We start from the raw sequence: 13,839 nt of genomic DNA, 5'->3' as shown, positions 1-13,839 counted from the left end.
CAGCATTCACACTAGTAACGAGACTAATGCTTGGTTTGAAGCTAAATAAATTGAGCAAATGTGGTGGCCTGCTCGCAGTCCAGATTTGATTCCTGTTGAAAACATCTGGGGAATCATTGTAAGACGTATCTATGCTGACTAGAAGCAATATAACTCTGTGGCAGAGCCAAAAGTAGCGGTATCAGAATGCTGGGAGGATATGGAGCCAAAAAAACTTGGTGGGAAGTATGCCAAAACGAATTTATCAAGCTATTGAGCGCAAAAGAGGTCCAATCGAGAACTAAAAATGTGATAAAAGTATTTTTTTTTGATAGTTTTGTTAAAAAATGTGAATTGCGTCTATAGAAAATAGTCAGCTATCTTTTGACTTTAATTCATTTGATTGTCTTCCTTTCAAATTTGATATTATTTTTTGATAATTTTCATTATTTTTTGAGACTTTATTTATAATTTATTGAAATATACTATAAAAGTAAAGTTAAGTACATTTTCAAGACATAATCCACATGCGCCTATAGAAAATGGTCGCAGTGTATGTCAATGCGGGGCACTTGTCATATTTGCAACTAGCACGCTTTTCGTTCAATGTGGGCCAATGTTCAACTTGATCAAACCAAATCGCTTCATGGGGAATGGCAATTTTTGAACCGACACGAGGCGTGATGTCAGCAAGTGATGGACGACCGGCTTTTCGTGTTAGTGACACCTTGTACTTAAACATTAAATCTGATACCGCCAATTTGAATCTGACAAATGGAGTTGACAGATTACGCTTCTGCCACAGAATCCAGGCATTGATTATGGATATATCCATACGTGGAAAAAGATCCGATAATACCAATTTTTCGAACGAATCTTGTTCCTGTAATATTCAAGTAGGGAATTAAGCAAGTCAACTCCGCCCATGTGGTTGTTGTAGATAGTGAAAGTTCCCTGGAAGGAAATGCAAGGTTACAACTTTGTTATCAAACGAGGATACATCAACTCCGTCAACCTTGGCGACATGTTCTGTAATGTTCGTTCGGTAAATGTTCCGCGACCCCTTTACTTCTTTTCCTTATCTGATAAGACTGGGGAATTTCCAACACGGTTCATACGTGCAGTTCCAACCATTTGAATTCCCCTCTTGAACATTTTAACATTCAAACCAATACTGTTGAACCAATTGTCAACATACAATTTATGATTGACGTCATCTGGCAAGAATCAGGCAAGACGCATAACAACGTTACTACTTAGCCCGAAGTCTGGTTCATTCTCAAGACAAATTTTGTCACCTCCATAGTAAACTTTAGAATTATAGCTGAAGCCAGAGACACCACTCAGAACAAAAACTTTAAATCCCCATTTCTGCGGTTTTTTAGGGTTGTATTGTTTGGTTGAATGTCTCCCTTTGAAAGGAACAATCTGCTCATCAACCGCCTAACTTTCTTCAATTTGAATAATGTTCAGCTGTTCATTTATTTTGTTTATAAGAGGGCGGATCTTGAAAAGTTTATCGTCTTTGTCAGCAGCGCTGTTGTCAGCAAAATGAATAATGCCTATCAATTTTTCAAAGCGGTTGACGGGCATTACATTTGCAACATGAGAAATTCCAATCGAAGAGGACCAATAATCTCTTGTGCAAGGGAGTTTGACAGTGGACATGTACAAAACGCATGCAACTAAACTAATTATGCCTTCCTCTTTTACAGTAACTAGTTTTTTAGGATTGGTTTGCATCGTTGTCTGAAATGCAATCTCTTGAAAAAGTTCTTTTGGAAAAAGACCTTAAAAGTATGACAGTTCTGAACCAAGACAATCCAATTACTTGTCCATTTTTTGTTCGTAGTTAGCTTAAAATTTGTGATCTTCTTGTTTATTTTGAAGGTTTTAAGCTTTTCACAATGACTAAGAGTTCTTCGCAGGCTTTTTTCCATTTGTATCAACCTTATTGCTAGATGGCACGACTGTTGCACAGTATTTTTGACAAGCGCCACAATTTGTTCTTCTCAAGAATGAAAGGAGCCGATTGTTATTACTGTAATCACTTTCATTACTGCTGTCAACATCCTCACTGGAAGAAGAAATTGGCAAAAATAGTTCACAATCAGTTACATCTTCCTAATTGCTGGAATCTCCATATGAGGATTGTAGATCTGGGTTGTCATCAATAAATTTGATCAAGACAGGCACCTGCACCCTGTGGATATCAGAAGGCTTTCTCCCATAGAAAGGAGTTGGATTGGTTCCTGAAGATTAGAAGAAACAATACAATGATTTTACTCGAAAAGTTATAAAAAAAAAACAAAAATATAAAATTACAAATTTTTTTCCTTAGATGCATAATGTATTTTTCTGATACAGTTAAAAAAAGAGTTATGGAGTTCATAAAAATAAGTAAAAAAATTCACAAGAGGACTACCAATATGTATAAGAAACTTTAGAAATTTGTTTGAGTTTATGATTAAAAGGAATCTTGCTCAACAAAACGATGTACTTACAAGAATTAGTTGATTTGCTGCTGGATGCCATTTTGATAACACAAGGAATCACAAAGAATAAAATTTGAAGTAAAAGTTGCAAAAACAATCTAAGTGCGGTGGCCACACTCACCTAAATATAGTAAGCTTAAAATAATCCCATTTCCCGTTGAAAATCTCAGCGCACTCATCAAGAGATACACAATTTATAAACTGTATCATATATGATACAGTATGCAGAAAGGGGTTAATAGAGTTCACAAAAGCTTTGACAAACAAAATAATTATTTAAGATCAGGATTGCAAAATTTGGCCGATAGCTTGAACCAATTTACTACTAAAAAAGATGCCGAATTCATGCAACAACAATTAGAACAAAACACGGAAGAAAAACTTAACCAAATTGCCAACTTTCAAAAAAGAGAAATTGGAAAAAGGAACTGGCTAAAAAACGTCCCATGAATCAAAATTCAGAATCTGAAAGTGAGCAAGAAGACGAAGAAGAAGTAAAACAAATGTCATTTAAGGCAAAAAAAAATTGAAAAAAGGAAACAAAGAAACAGGTAATCACGATTTTTCTAATTGTTTAATGTTAAAAAAAGCTGTAGGTGCTATAAATGGAATCTGTCGTGAATGCATTGTACAGCAAAGGACCATTCAAAATTTATCTCAAAAAAAAGCGACGAAAAGAAAGCCAGAAACCTTTAATAAAAAATCAGAAAAAAAAAAAAGAATTATATGAACGAGGTTACGAAAACGCACTTAGAGACGTACAATTTAACCAAATACCCAATTTAAAAGACGAATCTGATTCTGCTAAGGAATAAAATTTGTTTGTATTTTTTATTTTTTTGTAATTAAAATGTTTAAGATTTACCTTTTGAATTTTTTATCAAATTATTGTTAAAATGTTTAAACAAAGAGGAGGTCATAGCACTAGATATACAGTTAATGAACCAATAACTATACACTAAGTTATCTAAAAAGCTAAAAATGATAACGAAAACCTTATTCAAGCTTCAAAAGGAACGTTATCAGAAAGTAACAAAATGTCACTGTCTGATACTTACCCAGAATTTAAAAAGGTAGTTCCTCAAGATTTAGTTATATCAGCTGATAAACAAAAGTTTACACCAGACACAAACACAGATCATACGCAAAAAATCGGGTTTAAAATTGAACCTACGGATTATATTTTACCTAAAGATCTTTTATTATGTTTTAAATAACAAATTGTCAAAAATATAAGCATTAGCAAAAAAAGCAATATTTAGTATAGCTACTGGAAGTGTCGATTCGGATAGTTTTCCTAAAATTAGTTTGGTTGAAAATTTTATATATCATTTGTTCAAAGGAATGAAAGTATGGTTTAATGAGGCAGTTAATAACGCTAATCCATGTAATAATTACATCATAGATAGAATATGGAATAGATTTTAAAGCAGACCAGATTTTTAAAAATTACTCAGTTCAACAAAAGAACTTGTATTTAAACAGAACTTTAGGTACAGTAAAAACATAATGCTGCAACTCCAATTAATTTAAACAATTATCCGTCTGTTGCTACAACCTTACTTAAAAATAAAAAAACACCCTTATTAACGCCGAAAATGCATTCGCGACTACTGTTCCAGAATATCTAACTACAATGCGAACTTCTTTTTCTTCAAATACTCAAATATTTGACTCTGGAATAGAATTTACAGTGCCATTTCTTGAATTGTGTCCTGAAATATTTGAAATTACAGATTTTTTAGGAAAAAAAAAACCATTGTTATCTTATATACTATTGAACCTGATATGAATCAAATATTAGAGTTTTAAAGATCTATATTCGACGATGACAAAAATACTTTCCCAAATGCATGAGTTGTTATTTTAGATCCAGTGATATATGCAAATACTTATAGACTTAAAGCCAGTTGGGGTCAAAATAAAACTTCATATATTCTTTCCAATAAAGATTCTAGTCCATGTACCCAACTATATTTCCTCACTTTGAAAAAATTGCAATACCAATAGGCACTGCTACCATGTCTCTAGTAATTAATTTGTCTAAGAACGAAACATCTAAAAACGTGCCTTACACCATTCTCATATCATGTTTAGATAAGTTTGAAACTGATCATCTTAATGAATTTTTTAGTTCACCAAGAGAATTAGCTCCCTTTATAAAATTAAAAATTACTTTTGAAAATTTCAGATTTATATAAGTGTAGCTGGTGCCAATGTAATTTGGGATTTAAGTAATTCTTTTGATAAATTCAGAATGTGGCAAATGCATGTTAGTTTTTGTAAATAAAATGGTGCATCTACTCTAAATATGAACAACATCACAGATATAATTGATGTTCAAGACGACACGTTTATTCAACGTCCAGATCATTTTTTTGACGAGAGATACAATTTAAGTCAACCCATGGCTGTAGATTGTACAAGCGACAGTAATTTTGTTACAGACAAGCCTCCTTTCATAATCTCAGGTAGCAACAGTTTTAGAATCGTTCTCGAATTTAATAAACCATTTGCAGGTTAATGTTCCATCTATTGCATGGTTCCAGCGCAAATACACTCTAAAAAAAAACCCATTAAAAACAACGGAGTTCTCCGTTAGTTTAACGGAGCAATAACTTAACGGATTCAATACGTTACTCAAAAGTAACAAGTGAATCCGTAAATTTAACGGGTAGTTTGTTGAAGTTACAAAATAATCCCTAATATATGAAAAACTATTTTGTTTATCTTGGAAAATTGCTAAAATAAAACAGTTCTTCATATTTTATAGGGTGTTTAGACGGTTAGTTAATTGCTAGGGTTTTAAACGGCTTCAACAGCAATAAAACTTTTTGTAGAAATAAATAAAAATAACACCAAATTGTAAATCTTCATGTATATTATGGTAAGGAAAAGACAGATTTAAGTAAAAATTACACATATTTAGCGAGTTGTTCGCAGCTCAACCACTCCATTAGACAACGAACCGTACTGCAACCCATAAATATCTTGCAGAATCTGCCAAAACATTATTATTGATGGGGCTAGTATTCGATGTTAAAGCATCAAAAAAGCTTGAATAAACGATCGATACCTTCTTCGATAGATGCGCTGGCTTCAAGCAAAGTTTTTTCAGTTGTAAACTTTATGGAGAGAATTTTTTCTCTCTCGACCCCCTCTATTAATACTACCGGATAAGGGGACTCCAACTTTTCTGCAACATTTTGCCATCAATGCTCAGCCTAAATTTGCAATGAAAGTAATTGTTATATCCGTTACAATATTATTATAAATTTCATTTAAATATTTATAAATAAAATTTTTTTGTTGTTTTCAATTTTAAAATTATGTGCTATGTAAATCAACTAAAAAAACCCTTCGTCAAACCCTTATTTACAATATGCGAAGTTAAGTTGTAAGGTAAAGCCATGAAATGAGATTGTAAATCATTGTCCTTTTGTAATACATCATAAATATGTCTGGTAGAAGTAATTTTATGTTTTATAAATAATTTTTAAAAACAACTGGTACTGTGTTCAGATGTGATAAAATTGTCAACGTTAGTCATGCTGTTTATAGTCGTCTTCTGAGTAACAGAGGTGTTTGAATATATAATTGAATTAAAACTTTTCACCATCATCGCTTCTTTTCAATTTCTTTGAGTAACTCTCTTATTGATATTTGTTATTGGAAAGATGCTTCCCCTTAAAATTCGAATTCGAGAGATTCTACTGTACAACGTTTAATAAAAATTTTTACTAATTATCTTTACCATAATGAGAAATTAATGCTTATTAAACTTTTTAATATGACGGTAATAGAATCAAATGCCGAAATATATCTCGGTAGTGACTAGTTCAATTTTTTTTTCTTGAAAGTACTGAATTGTAAACAAAAAAATATAGCTTGAACTTACGGTTTTATACACGATACTTAATGACGGTTCGAGAGTTCGGTAAAACTACCGCTATACCTTAATTTGTAGCTACAATACGCAATGGTATTTTTAAAATGTTTTCCACTCGAAATGTCCCGCACTCTGAGTTACCGCACTGCTTGCCATTGACGGAATTTCCGTTACGAGACAGGGAAACGCATTGTGGGCACATAAAAATAGGTTGACCAGGTTCTCTATAAAAAATGTGTCGTTATCACCATCAATATGTTTTCCTCTAATTGAACCACACTTTAAAGATCTTCCACTGCCGGATACCTTGAAATATCTCTTAATGACACTTCCAATTTTTTGTATTAGCGTTCCGTCATTATGGCATGGCACCAACGTAATAGTATGGTAATGGCTTCCCGTACCGCATCCTTCGTGGTGGTATTCGAACATTTTTTTCCCTTCAATCCCGAAGTATTCACCGCTCCAACGGCAGCTAATAATAAAGTTCCGCGGGGTGCTTGAACACTTGTATTCAGTAAAGCATACTGAAGGAAATAAGAAGTTGGCAGTTGTTAAGCTATTCTTCCATTTCTGTAACTTTCTACTCTCTATGATACACTTCTTGTTTTCTTGAGCGTTAAAATACTTTTCTTTCTTTAATTGGTTTCTCCAACTATATAAGCTAATGTGACTCCAACTATATAAGCTAATGTACTAACTATATACGCTAAGATGTTTTTTGACTTTAATTCGTAGTCTGCACAATGAGGAATGTTCTTTTTTAAAAATATTAAGTTATACTGTACATTAACTTCTACAGGTTTCCTATGAATGATTTTTAAGTCGATACCTTCGTCGCTTTTCTCTTTGCTGCTTCCCGCTTTTGGTTCTTTATAACTTTTTATTTCTTCTTCGTTAACTTAGTTTCCTTTAATGTAGTTCTTTAAATCCAATTGTTCTTGTACTTGGCTATTGCCAAGCTATTCATCAAATAATTCACCCGACATTTCATCGTTTAAGTCAGAATCAAATTTAAAAACTGAATCCATGAATCGACTGAAAGCGCTCCCTTAATCCGCTTTTCTATGACGTCATGCGCTAATTAATCTAGGCGTGTATCTAGATTTATGGCCGTAAGCAGTTATGCCCAGATTAAAAAGAAATTTAATTTCGTTATTTTTAAAATAAATTTTGTAATTTTTTGTTGATTTTGTTATTTTGTGTTTAGGAAAATGTAGAATGCGCACCATTTTTTTATTATAATGTAAAAGAAATGTTAAGCAAAAATGTATATATAATACAATATTAAAACAAAAAAAGTTATTTCAATATATTATGAAAAACAAAAAAAACAACCAAGTAAAAAAAAACATTAAACATTTGTTTTAAAGTTAAAGAACATTAATTTATAAAAAAAAGTTTTTTTATACAAACAATATTCTATGCTTTTTAACACATTTATAATGGATTGTTTCATTTCTTTCAAAGCCTAATCAAGTTGTTCTTCAACATATAACACATACGATTTATCATCATATTCTTTATCTACCATTATTGCACATTGCATTAAATCCTCCATACTATTGCAAAAAAAAAATTTGAAACAGGTTTTTAAAGCTTGTGTTTACTTTTCCAACTATTTTGTATGAGCACTTTGAAATTCTCTTTTTAAAATAGCGAAGTTTCCATATTACCTCCTTTTCATCAAATACAATTGTGTCCTTTTTTTTTTTTTAATCTATATTTGTTAAAAAAAAAAAAGCCAGTAATAATAATAATTAAACTATAAAAATAAATAAAACAAAGAAATTATCATTTGATATAATTGAGGATTTTCCCCATGACTATATTTACCAGTCTTCTCTCGGTGTGATGCGAAAAGTGTTGCTAACCTGGATTAGAGGTACTGACAAAAAAGAAGTGAAAATTTCTATAGCTCACAAGAATGACATTAGTGTTAAATTGCTTAAAATAAAAAAATTTGTTCCGAAAGACTTCGTCAGAAAACCATGCTCTCTTGATAAAACTGATTTATGGAAAGTAAATAAGTATAGGTAATTTTTGTTACACACTGGTCAAATTGTATCTTACGAAAAGACTTATTTCAACATTTTTTAATTTTAAGTGTAGCTTTGCCTTTATTAGTCAATGTGACCCAGCAAACATGCTTTCAGCGGACCGTGATGTGTAAAGCCGCCGCCGGTATGCCGCTGCTAGCCCTCTGTGATGCCTAATGAGGATTGCCGCTGCTGGCTAAACGATGATGGACCGATATCTCGATTTTGTGTTGGCTTACCGACGTTGGCTGAAAAACGACAAAACGATTCTTTGTGGATACGTTTTTAAATCGGCATGCCAACTTCGGTAAACACATGGCGATACATTATAGTTTTGCCAACACAAATCCAGAGTTGGGTTTCGGAAAGCGGTAAGCTGTCGTTATAACACCAAAAGCAGGCATTTCAATTGAAATGCCTGTTTTTAATTAGACTTAGATTGGTGAATGTGATTATAACTTATTAGTGTTTAAATATATGCTTAAAATTGTTATTACATTTATTTTTTAACAATAGTTTACTTAATATTTATAACTCTGATAAAATTATATACTAAGTAAAACAGTAAGTTTTAAATAAATAAGATGTAAAAAAAATCAAATTAGTTTTTATAGTCTTAAAATATAAATTATATATTTAAATTTACATTGAATCTATATCTATACTTTATATTATAAAATATATATATATTTATATATATTTTATAATATAAAGTATATATATATTTATAATATAAAGTATATATATTTATAATATAAAGTATATATATATATATACAGTCAGTCACAAAAGTTTTCGTACACCTTACAATTTAGAGAATACACTTAATAAAAACCATTTTAGATGCAAAAAAATAATTTTATATCAAAGTAATAAGAATATATCGTACAAGAAATAAAAAATAATTAACTAAATAAAAATATTTATTTGTAAAACAGAAAAAGTTTAATTTTTGAATTTATAATGTCACAAAAGGTTCCTACACAAAACAAAACTTGTAAAAAAAAACAAAAATACGAAAAGTTAAAAAATCTTTAGTATTTTGTTGAGCATCCATTGGCATTTACATAAGCTTTTAATCTTTTGTTCACCGATGACACTAATATTTTGGTATAAGAAGACAGAATTTTATTCCATTCTTCTAGTAAGATATTTTTTAGCATATTAACATTTGTTATTCTATATTTCCTGACTTGTCTGTCTAAATAATCCCACACATTCTTTATTTGATTAAAGTCTTGTGATTGGGGAGGAGAATGCAGTTGTCTTGGAATATTGTAGAGCAACCATGATTTCACAACATATGCAGTGTGTTTTGGATCTTGATTCTGTTGAAATATCCAATTATTTCCTAACTTTAGTTTAGCAGCATCTGATTTCAAATTATCTTTTATTATGTCCAAATATACCCAGCGATTTATTTTATATGTATTTTTTAATATATACCAGCTTTCGTAAATAACATAATTTATATAAATTTATATAAGTTTCAATAATGAACTTTTGGACAAAACAGCCAAGAAAAAACTGATACCTACACCCTACATCAAGTTTTCCAATGCCATGAAATAAAGAGGCATATTTTAGTTCAGAAGATGAATAACGTTTTTAAATAAAATAAACATCTTTATTTACAAATTTGTTATCTTTATTTACAAATTTGTTATCTTTATTTTACAATATTTAATATATTTTTAAATATTTTATTTTTTAAACTCACTGGAGTAAAGTATTTGTGCAATAAATATTACTGTTTCCATGTTTTTCATATTCATTCCCTTTCACTGTAACCTCTTGTATACAAGATTGTTAATGAGAATTTAAATTGATCGTGATATTAAATGTTACCAGTGAATAAAGTAAGATAGATTTTATTATTTTAATGTTATTTGTTTCAATGTTGTTTTTGAAAGAAATCCAAAATATTAGTTCTGGAGTCTGTCTTCTGTTTGAAAAAATTATATACTTATTTACTAAACCGTTTTATTTCAATCAATTAATTGGATTTCTTTATATTTTTTCAAGGTATTTTCATGGTATATTATATCGTGCTATGTTTTTGTTTGTATGGTGAACACTATGTTCAATGTGAAACTATATTTTAGTTCATCAAATTGAATTTTTATTGATGTGTTCTATCTCTACACTTGTGTCTTAGGTCTATGGTTTGCAAAAGGTTCACCAGTGCCCTTAAGTTGCTGTGGGTTTCACAGTTTGATTACCAACCTGGCATATAAGTATATCATTTTTAAACACTATTTTATTTGTCAACTTAAAACTAAAATTAAAGATAATATTTTTAATGAAATAACAATTTTTTTTATTGTTCATTAGCCCCTCAAGCGTATTCGTAGGAATCGGTATACCAGGTAGAGTATTTAAGGTTACTGTATATGAAGTTTTATTTTTAAAAAAAGGCACGCAATATGACTTAATTTTTATATAGTTTTTTTTAAAGATGTTTCCTTAGTTAAGACAATATAGCAATATAATTAAGCAATCTTTTTGTTGTTTTTATGTTTTAAATTATGCTTAAATAATAAAATAAAACTTATGTTTATTCAATTTCGATAACCTTAGTATCTGGAGTTATTTGTCAATAAATGATGATCAGACTATTTTAAACAAAAACGTTTTTAAGGGCTGAGAAGGTAAGTTTATTATCTTTGTTGTAATAGCTCTAAACTTAACTGTTTCAATATTTTCATTATATATAATTGTCTACTTTCAGGTAAAAGTTAGAAGTCTGCAGACTGCAACGTAAATCGATTTTCAACACATTATGGCTTTCTGAGCATATTTAGTTTTCGATTGAAATGAGAATAAACCAAACTTAAAGATGTATTTAAAATTAACTATTTATTTTATATTTTAAACATTCGCTAAACGCAAGTTAAGCGATAATCTATAGATACAAATATTTTATATATTCTGTTTTAAGGTGGTAACCCTAGAAATAATTTATTTTTGAGTTTAAGCTATTTATTGATATTTTTTAGTAAAACTTGATTCTATTTCAAAAAATTAAAAAAAAAAAATCATTCAAAAATTTTTTTGCCTTGATTATCCAAAAATAAATTAGTTAAACTTCAAACAATGGGGTGTATTTGAAAACATAACATCTCACTATATAATAACTCTACAGCTTTGAAATTTTGCAGAAATGTTTATTATATATAATATTTTCATTTGTCATAGGATTTTTTGATTTGCCTCGATAACTCCAAAGTTATACAAAATATTTCAGAATTTATTTATTTTGTCACTCAAATTAGTACGAAATTTCATATAAATCTGAAATTTGCCCTTTATATTAAAAAATCCTATGAGAAATGATTTATCAATGTCTTATAAAAATGTCCTGAAAATTTCAGTTCATAAATCCATACCATTTTTAAAAAACCATGTTTTGAAATGTGGAATGTCTCAAAAATTATTAAATCTGGGAAATGAGACTTTTAATAAAGTATTTCAAAAATAATGCTTAAAAACCACCAGGTATATATGAAGTTTGTTTTTCATTTGAAACCTCAACATCCACTGTACCTTTTTTAATTTTTCTTAGTTTTTTACGCTGTTTTAACACCATATTAGAAGATTTGTGCTTCATGTGTTTAACACGTTTATTATCAGCCTCCATTAGTTTCTTGGAAGTTATTTGTCCTTTAATTCCAAAACTTTCCAAAACAGATTTTACTCCTTCCCCACCATCATTGAAATGAAGAACTGCAGAATTAATTGCCAATTCAAACGTTCTTCTGGATAAGAATACATTTTTAGGACAGCGAGTCCATATAATTGCGTTAAATGCTTCATTTGCATTTTGTGTTTGTCCATGGAGGCATTTGGTTAGCAATTTATCATCAGATAAGTCTTGAAAAATTGGTTTCAGCTTTAAATAGATCCATATTGGTAAATTAATTTTATCTTTATGAAACTTAGTACCATTTAGTTGATCAAGTTGCCACTTACACCAAGAATTTTTATCTTATATAGGATCCTCTATAGTTTTGCTGTTGTTAAAGTTTTTTTCTTTGGTGTTAACCATGTGGCGATTCTTTGGTGGTATTTTTTTTTTTCTTTGCAAATTTTGTTTAGTTGAAATCATTTTTAATAACTAAAATCTAAAAAATTAAAAAATTTAGATAAATAGACTTCAAAACAAAAAAGAAATTAGCATTCGATAAGCAATTCATGTCACCAGACACACTTCATGCCTATCCTTTTAACTTCAAAAAGTGTTTTAGGTTTAAAAGCATAGCTAATAGTCACTATATAGCTTTAAAGTATAGCCATAAAAATGTTTAAAAAATAGTTTTCTGCTGCATTTTTAAGGGCATTTACATGTTGCTAGGGCGTTGCTAGGGAAAGTAACAACAACCAATTCACAATTATATCAATTTGTTGACAATCATATTATAAAATTATTCATGTTATACATTTTTGAAAAGGTAATAAATTTCTTAATTAAATATAATAGAAATAATTTTTTTGAAAATTTCATCAAATATCAACATTTATTTCTAGGGTTACCACCTTAAATAAAAAAAATTATTGTGACTTTAATATTCATATTGTAATTGTAAATTGCAATCTTAAAATGATTTTTATTTTAACTTCTGATTATTCTTTTTGTTCACCGAGCTTAAGCGTTCCCACGTATGACCTAATGATTTACAGTTGGGGTAGTGTTTTTTGGTGCAAGGAGAATTTTAGTATAATAAATTCGTATTGAATGGCTATATACCTATGCACAAAGTCAAGAGGTATTTGATGTGCCTTCCAAGCATCGGCAGGATTTGCCATTCTTTTATGAGTAAAAATTGCACTGAAAGATATATACAATTTTGCTAACGAGTGCGTTCTATTCAAACAAAAGTACAAAAATATTATGTATATCAATGCATTAAAATCTTAGTGAAAACTTATTATAGGTCCTATGCTATTCCGCTATCGCTTAATCATCGATTTACCGCAGACGGACCGTTGTTTACAAGTTGTCGATTTCCCGCCATCGGTCCCCTGCCGAACCGCCTGCCGCTTTCCGCTAACGGACCGATGTAAATACGATGTGCAAGCCTACGCGGCAACGCAGCGGGCGGCCGACGTCGGCACGGCATAAGTGCTGACAGTTGTCCGTTGTCGGTCCGTCTGCTTAATGTTTGCTGGGGAGGTTGGTTAGAAAATATGCAACTAATGCACATCAATTACTTTTACATTTTGTTCATCAAGCTAAAGATCTTTATGGACTTGAGTTTCTTGTATATAATGTGCACAATCTTGTACATCTGGCAGCAGTTGCCAAACGATATGGCAATTTAGATAGTTACAGCAGTTTTTGCTTTGAAAACCATCTTCGAAATTTGAAAAAGAAGGTACGTTCACGCAAAGCTCCTCCTATCGAGATAGTCTAGCGACTTTGTGAAATGGATTCAAT

At 30.3% G+C, this 13,839-nt stretch overlaps 1 protein-coding gene and 1 pseudogene across 1 annotated transcript in view; one reads left to right on the top strand and one right to left on the bottom strand.

The window, feature by feature from the left end:
• The window catches only part of LOC149880014 (uncharacterized), a 182,187-nt gene that overhangs the window by 126,430 nt on the left and 41,918 nt on the right, over positions 1 to 13,839 (top strand). The window lies entirely within an intron of this gene.
• On the bottom strand, positions 1,689 to 10,635 carry LOC149880018 (uncharacterized; annotated as a pseudogene).

Source organism: Hydra viridissima, unplaced genomic scaffold, assembly GCF_058129835.1.
Source record: "Hydra viridissima isolate aposymbiotic clone 2 unplaced genomic scaffold, HvirCarnegie_v1 scaffold_13, whole genome shotgun sequence".
NCBI lineage: Eukaryota > Metazoa > Cnidaria > Hydrozoa > Anthoathecata > Hydridae > Hydra > Hydra viridissima.
Note: the sequence above shows the minus strand (reverse complement) of the source record. Positions and strands in the feature narration are given on the sequence as shown.